Source organism: Schistocerca piceifrons, chromosome 3, assembly GCF_021461385.2.
Source record: "Schistocerca piceifrons isolate TAMUIC-IGC-003096 chromosome 3, iqSchPice1.1, whole genome shotgun sequence".
Taxonomy (NCBI): domain Eukaryota; kingdom Metazoa; phylum Arthropoda; class Insecta; order Orthoptera; family Acrididae; genus Schistocerca; species Schistocerca piceifrons.
The window spans coordinates 876,118,991-876,124,712 of NC_060140.1; the positions used below are offsets into that span (position 1 = coordinate 876,118,991).

At 44.7% G+C, this 5,722-nt stretch overlaps 1 non-coding gene across 1 annotated transcript; it reads left to right on the forward strand.

The window, feature by feature from the left end:
- Positions 1–5,407: 5,407 nt before the first annotated feature.
- Positions 5,408–5,481, forward strand: Trnas-cga. The gene has a single exon. It is a non-coding gene; the product is annotated as a tRNA-Ser (tRNA).
- The last annotated feature ends 241 nt before the right edge of the window (positions 5,482–5,722 follow it).

Sequence of the window (5,722 nt, forward strand, 5' to 3'; positions counted from 1 at the left end):
TTTATGCAATATCAAACTCGTGGATGCGATTAATTCCTTTTATAGAGCAAAAGATCGTCTTACGAAAATATCAACTACTAATAGCTGGTGGATATAATTAAACATTCTCATTTTAACACGTTATAACACGGAAATTAGTTACCGTACGAGTACCAAATTTGGTAGTATAAATGTCCAGAGTATTGGGTGCATGATTTCCATGCGTCACAGCGCTACCGTCCAGTTACAACTATGATCGCCAGGTGCCGTGATCGGTCATCGTGATTCACAGTATCACACACCTGACGAGTTGCAGTGCACTTGTTGATGTGTCAACGTGAGCTTGGACAAAAGGAGCAAGGCTCTATTGGTGAAGCTCTATTATCAAAACAACAGTAATGCTGCAGCTGCAAAAAAAAAAAAAAAAAAAAAAAAAAAGGTTCAAATGGCTCTGAGCACTATGGGACTCAACTGCTGAGATCATTAGCCCCTAGAACTTAGAACTAGTTAAACCTAACTAACCTAAGGACATCACAAACATCCATGCCCGAGGCAGGATTCGAACCTGCGACCGTAGCGGTCTTGCGGTTCCAGACTGCAACGCCTTTAACCGCACGGCCACTTCGGCCGGCTCTGCAGCTGCACTTCGAGGATATCGCCGGCTGAAAGGATTACGGAGGGGTTCTCTTTCCCCGCCGGCTGTGCGGAGCACAATGAAGAAGTTCGAATCAACTGGAGTATCGGGCGTCGCTCCAGGAAGAGGCCGACGACCGGTTGCACCACAGGTGGTTGATGAAATCGCTGTCGCTGTGGCAGACAACGCTGCGTGCAATTCCCGATCGTCAGTCAGTGCGTGTACTACGTCACGACAGTTAAACATCCCGTGGTCCACTGTACGGAAGGTGTTTCGCACCTTTCTCAGACGGACATGTACAAGATCCATATCGTTCAGCAGCTTGCACCGCAGGACGCACAACGACGGGTTGACTTCGCTCTCCACTTTCTCGCAAGAACTGAAGTTGTCGAGGGCTGGCCCAGGACCATCCTATGGACAGATGAAGCTCATTTTTCTCTGACGATTGAGGTTAACACGCAGAATTGCCGAGTATGGGGATCTTCACTACAGTCACAGTGAATGAAGTACCTCTGTATGGTGAACATGTCACCGTATGGTGTGGCTTCACTGCCACATTTCTCATTGGCCCATTCTCTTTGAACAGTTTGGCGCCCAAGGACCAAAGACGTGCAGTGTGACTGACCAGCGTTACTGCTTCGCCAGCATGTCATACCCATCCTGCAGTAGAGAGACGCATTGAACTCAACAGTTTTCATACAAGATGCCCCGCCCCGTACATCGCTCGTGAAGTTGACCTGCTTCTTCGGAACACATTTGGACATTGTCGAATTATCAGCCGATCTTTTCCAAATGCTTGACCTGCACGATCACCTGATCTCACTCCCTGTGATTTCTGATTGTGAGGCTACCTGAAGGACAGGGTTTACCAGGGGAACATTCACAAATGTGCTGATCTGAAGTGCAGCATATCAAGAGAGGTAGCCAGATTACCTACAGACATGCTTCGTTCTGCTGTGCAGATTGCAATCCTGCGCCTTCTGACTCTTCTGAACACTGATGGGCACCATGTGGAGCCTGTTTTATAGTAGTATTGGTACCGGTATGTAATGGTACGACGTACCGTAACAGCACATCAAAAGTGGTTCGACTGTACTGATTCTGCGTTATTTCTCTTCCCCATGTCCTTGACATTAGTGCTACCAAGTTTGTTACTCGTTCGGTAGTTAGTTTCCATGTTATAACGTAATAAATAGGAAAAGTTTAATTGTAACCACCTGGTATTTATCGAGCCAAGAAATAGTGGGAGTCGTTAATCTGCGATGGCTGCCAGGATCTTTTGGGGAAGCATTAGATGCTAGGAATTCTTACAGGATTAATGCAATTTCTGTGTTGCATAAGATCACAGATCATAAACAACAGTGTTTTCTTTCCGAAATTTCTCATCTTTTTTGAAGGAGCAGTTATTTTATCCGTGATTAATATGTGTATGCATGTGAAAAGCAGATATCTATGATCATTTACCAAGGGGTATAAGACAGATTTGTTAAAATCCGTCTGAGATTTGTCAGTTACTACTCTGAGTAGGATGATATGCGTGGATGTATTAGGGTGCAGACTCAAAGGTTATTTGAAATGACTTGTGAACAAAGTGTTAGCACGCCAAATAATGGGTACGGAAGTGAGCAGAAAACGTTCCAGTGGAACCGAGTCTTCTGCACCTGAGCGATACGGGATCAGAAACATTATTTCAGACCTTACCGGAGGTACCGACTTCGAGGGGCCGTGAAGGATCTCCCAGAAGCAGACAGCATTAATGCGGTTTATGTTCTACCCTTGCGAGGAGACTGCTGAACCCACACGCATGAAAACTGTGCCGCTAGCAGAAACACTGCCTTTGTCGGGTTTTGATCTTGTTGCGTTCAAAAATCTCATCCTGCAACAATTTCAAGCTCCAGAACAGATATCCGAGGCGCAAAGCAATGATTTAAATAAGCTAAGTTAGGGTGGAAATTCAAGCGTTGAACACTGAGTTGAGAACTGAAATTCAAGCATAAACCGCCGAGTTAAGTAAGATAATAACCCAGCTCAGCATGGGAATGCAAGCACAGAGTCCTAAGTTAGCCGAAAAGATTGAAGCAAATAATGCCAAACTGAAAGCCGATATTGAAGAAATTAAATGAAGAAGGAGGAATTTTGTAAGGAATTTGAAGCGAATAACCAATGACGTGAAGACGAGGGCTGTGTAGAAGTTCAGTCGATTATTACTGTAGCTGACTGGTAATGCTGAGCAGAACTCGGATGACACTTTGCAACCAGTGCTTGTGATGTAGAGAAATAACAGCTGTTCAGAAGAAGTCTGTGACTGTACCTACCGAAAACACAGTATACGTTAAGCCAGGGCTGAGGGAGGAATGTCAGTTAGAATTATTTATCGCATACAGGTAAACGTGATTTATGTGTTAATGTGGTTGCAGAGTAACAGGATGAACCAGCTATAAGACATGCCAGGCACATTATTGAAATAAGGCATTAATCAGCGAGAACAAAGTGAAAGACGTTTCAGTGAGAAATCTCACTACTGCTGTGTATCCTTGTGTTGAGAGTGTGTTTTGTTCTGTGATTACTGTGTCAACAAGGCTTAAGGGTTCCAAACGTATTATATCGTTGCTCAGTTTTAAAATGTGTCTATTTCTGTTGCCTGATGATAGGAGGACATTATTGGATTTGCTGGATGAAGATTGTGCCGAGACTCTTCATGTCTGGGAATTAATGAATTTGCTGTGAGATGTTTCCAGCAGATACTGCGGCATAGTTAGATACATGTGGTGTGACATATAAAAAAATTTAGAATCCAGTTGGCGAAAAGTGAGTTATAAACATGAGATGTGAACTGCGTCCAGGACATGATGATGATGATGATGATGATTTTTGATTTGTGAGTCGTTTAACCGTGCGGTCATCAGCGCCCGTAAAATGTTCCTGTCTTTACACAGTCCAATGTCGTCACTTTCACGAATGATGATGAAACAATGAGGACAACACAAATACCCAGTTCCCGGGCAGAGAAAATCCTCAACCCGGCCGGGAATCGAGCCCGGGACCGACCGCGTGATCCAGAGGCAGCAACGCTAGCCACTCTTTTTATCTCATTTTGTTCGTTATTAGTCGTTATATTTGCTCAGGGTGGACGTCTCATGACGCCTGTTCAAGTTCATCGTTGATCCATTCAGTCTGTTTTTTTTTTTTATTTTCTTTATTACAGAGGGCAGGTATCCCTCCGACCGAATATGCTGAGCCACTGTGCAGGTGTCACTAACCCACGAGCTGCGGACACGTCCAGTACAGGCTTCACTGTCAGGAAATGTAGAGGTGGCATTCTTTCTGATGTCGTGTATTCGCTGTAGATTATGTAATGATCTTTTGAATATACGCTAATTGAGTGTTTTTGGATAATTAGGCAGCTTCAGTGTGTTTCTTATGTGTCAGGTAGTTCGTGTGTCTTTTTTGAACACATTTTCCATGTTTTATGATTTCTTGTATGTATTAATGAGGAGTAATCGGGTGTTGAGGTAGATTTCCCGTATGTGCGGCAGTATGTGATACGGGAACTTACACATTTTCTGTGTGTTAAGATTTCATGAGACATACTGAGGTAGCAAACAGGCTTCCAAGTAGTTTTGCCATACAAGTGGCGGTATGTGAAAAGGGAGTTGGTATTCTTGGAGACAAATATTGATTAGCAGAGTGTACAGTCATTTTTCACTGTTGAAGATTGTTTAGGGATGAGATAAATTTTTTCCCTACATGTATTATCCAGTTTCTTCTCCAAATGAATTATTTTTTTAATAAATATGTGTTGTTGATTGCCAAAATTGCTTCCTTATGTGCTTGCGATGAATATTTTTATGTATTGTTAAGGGGTATATTAGGATGTTGTATGATACACACTGAGGTGACAGAAGTCATTGTATAGCGATATGCATATATACAGATGGTACCAGCATCGCGTACACAAGATATAATAGGGCAGTGCATTGACGGAGTTGTCATTTCTACCAAGGTGATTCATGTGAAAAGGCTTCCGACGTGATTATGACCGCACGACGGGAATTACCAGACTCTGAACGCGGAATGGTAGTTGGAGATAGACGCATGGCACATTCAGTTTCGGAAATCGTTAGGGAATTCAATATTCGGAGATCCACAGCGTCAAGAGTGTGCCAAATTTCAGGCGTCACCTCTCATCACGAGTAGCGCAGTGGCCGACGGCCCTCACATAACGACCGAGATGAAAGGCGTTTGCGTAGAGTTGTCACTGCTAACAGACAAGCAACACTGCGTGGAATAAGCGCAGAAATCAATGTGGGGCGCACAACAAACGCATCCATGAGCACAGTGCGGCGAAATTTGGGATTAATGGGCTGTGGCAGCAGACGACCGATGCGAGTGCTTTTGCTGACAGCACGACATCGCCTGCAGCGCCTCTCCTGGGCTCGTGACCATATCGGTTGGACCCTACACGACTGGAAACCCATGGCCTGGACAGCTGAGTCACGATTTCTGTTGGTGAACGCTGATGGTAGGGTTAGATTGTCAAGAACCAAGTTGAAACTTCCTGGCAGATTAAAACTGTGTGCAGGACCGAGACTCGAACTCGGGACCTTCGCCTTTCGCGGGCAAGTGCTCTACCAACTGAGCTACCCAAGTACGACTCACGCCCCGTCCTCACAGCTTTACTCCTGCCAGTACCTCCTACCTTCCAAACTTTACAGAAGCTCTTCTGCGAACCTTTGGAGGGTAGGAGACGAGATACTGGCAGAAGTAAAGCTGTGAGTACCGGGCGTGAGTCGTGCTTCGGTAGCTCAGATGGTAGAGCACTTGCCCGCGAAAGGCAAAGGTCCCGAGTTCGAGTCTCGGTCGGTGCACACAGTTTTAATCTGCCAGGAAGTTTCATATCAGCGCACACTCCGCTGCAGAGTGAAAATCTCATTCTGAAGAACCAAGTTGTTAACAAGGCAGTGTGCAAGCTGATGGAGGCTCCATGATGGTGTAGGCTGTGTTTACATAGAATGAACTAGGTCGTCTGGTTCAACTGAACAGATCATTCACTGGAAATGGTTATGTTCAGCTACTCGGAGACAATTTGTAGCCATTCATGGACTTAAT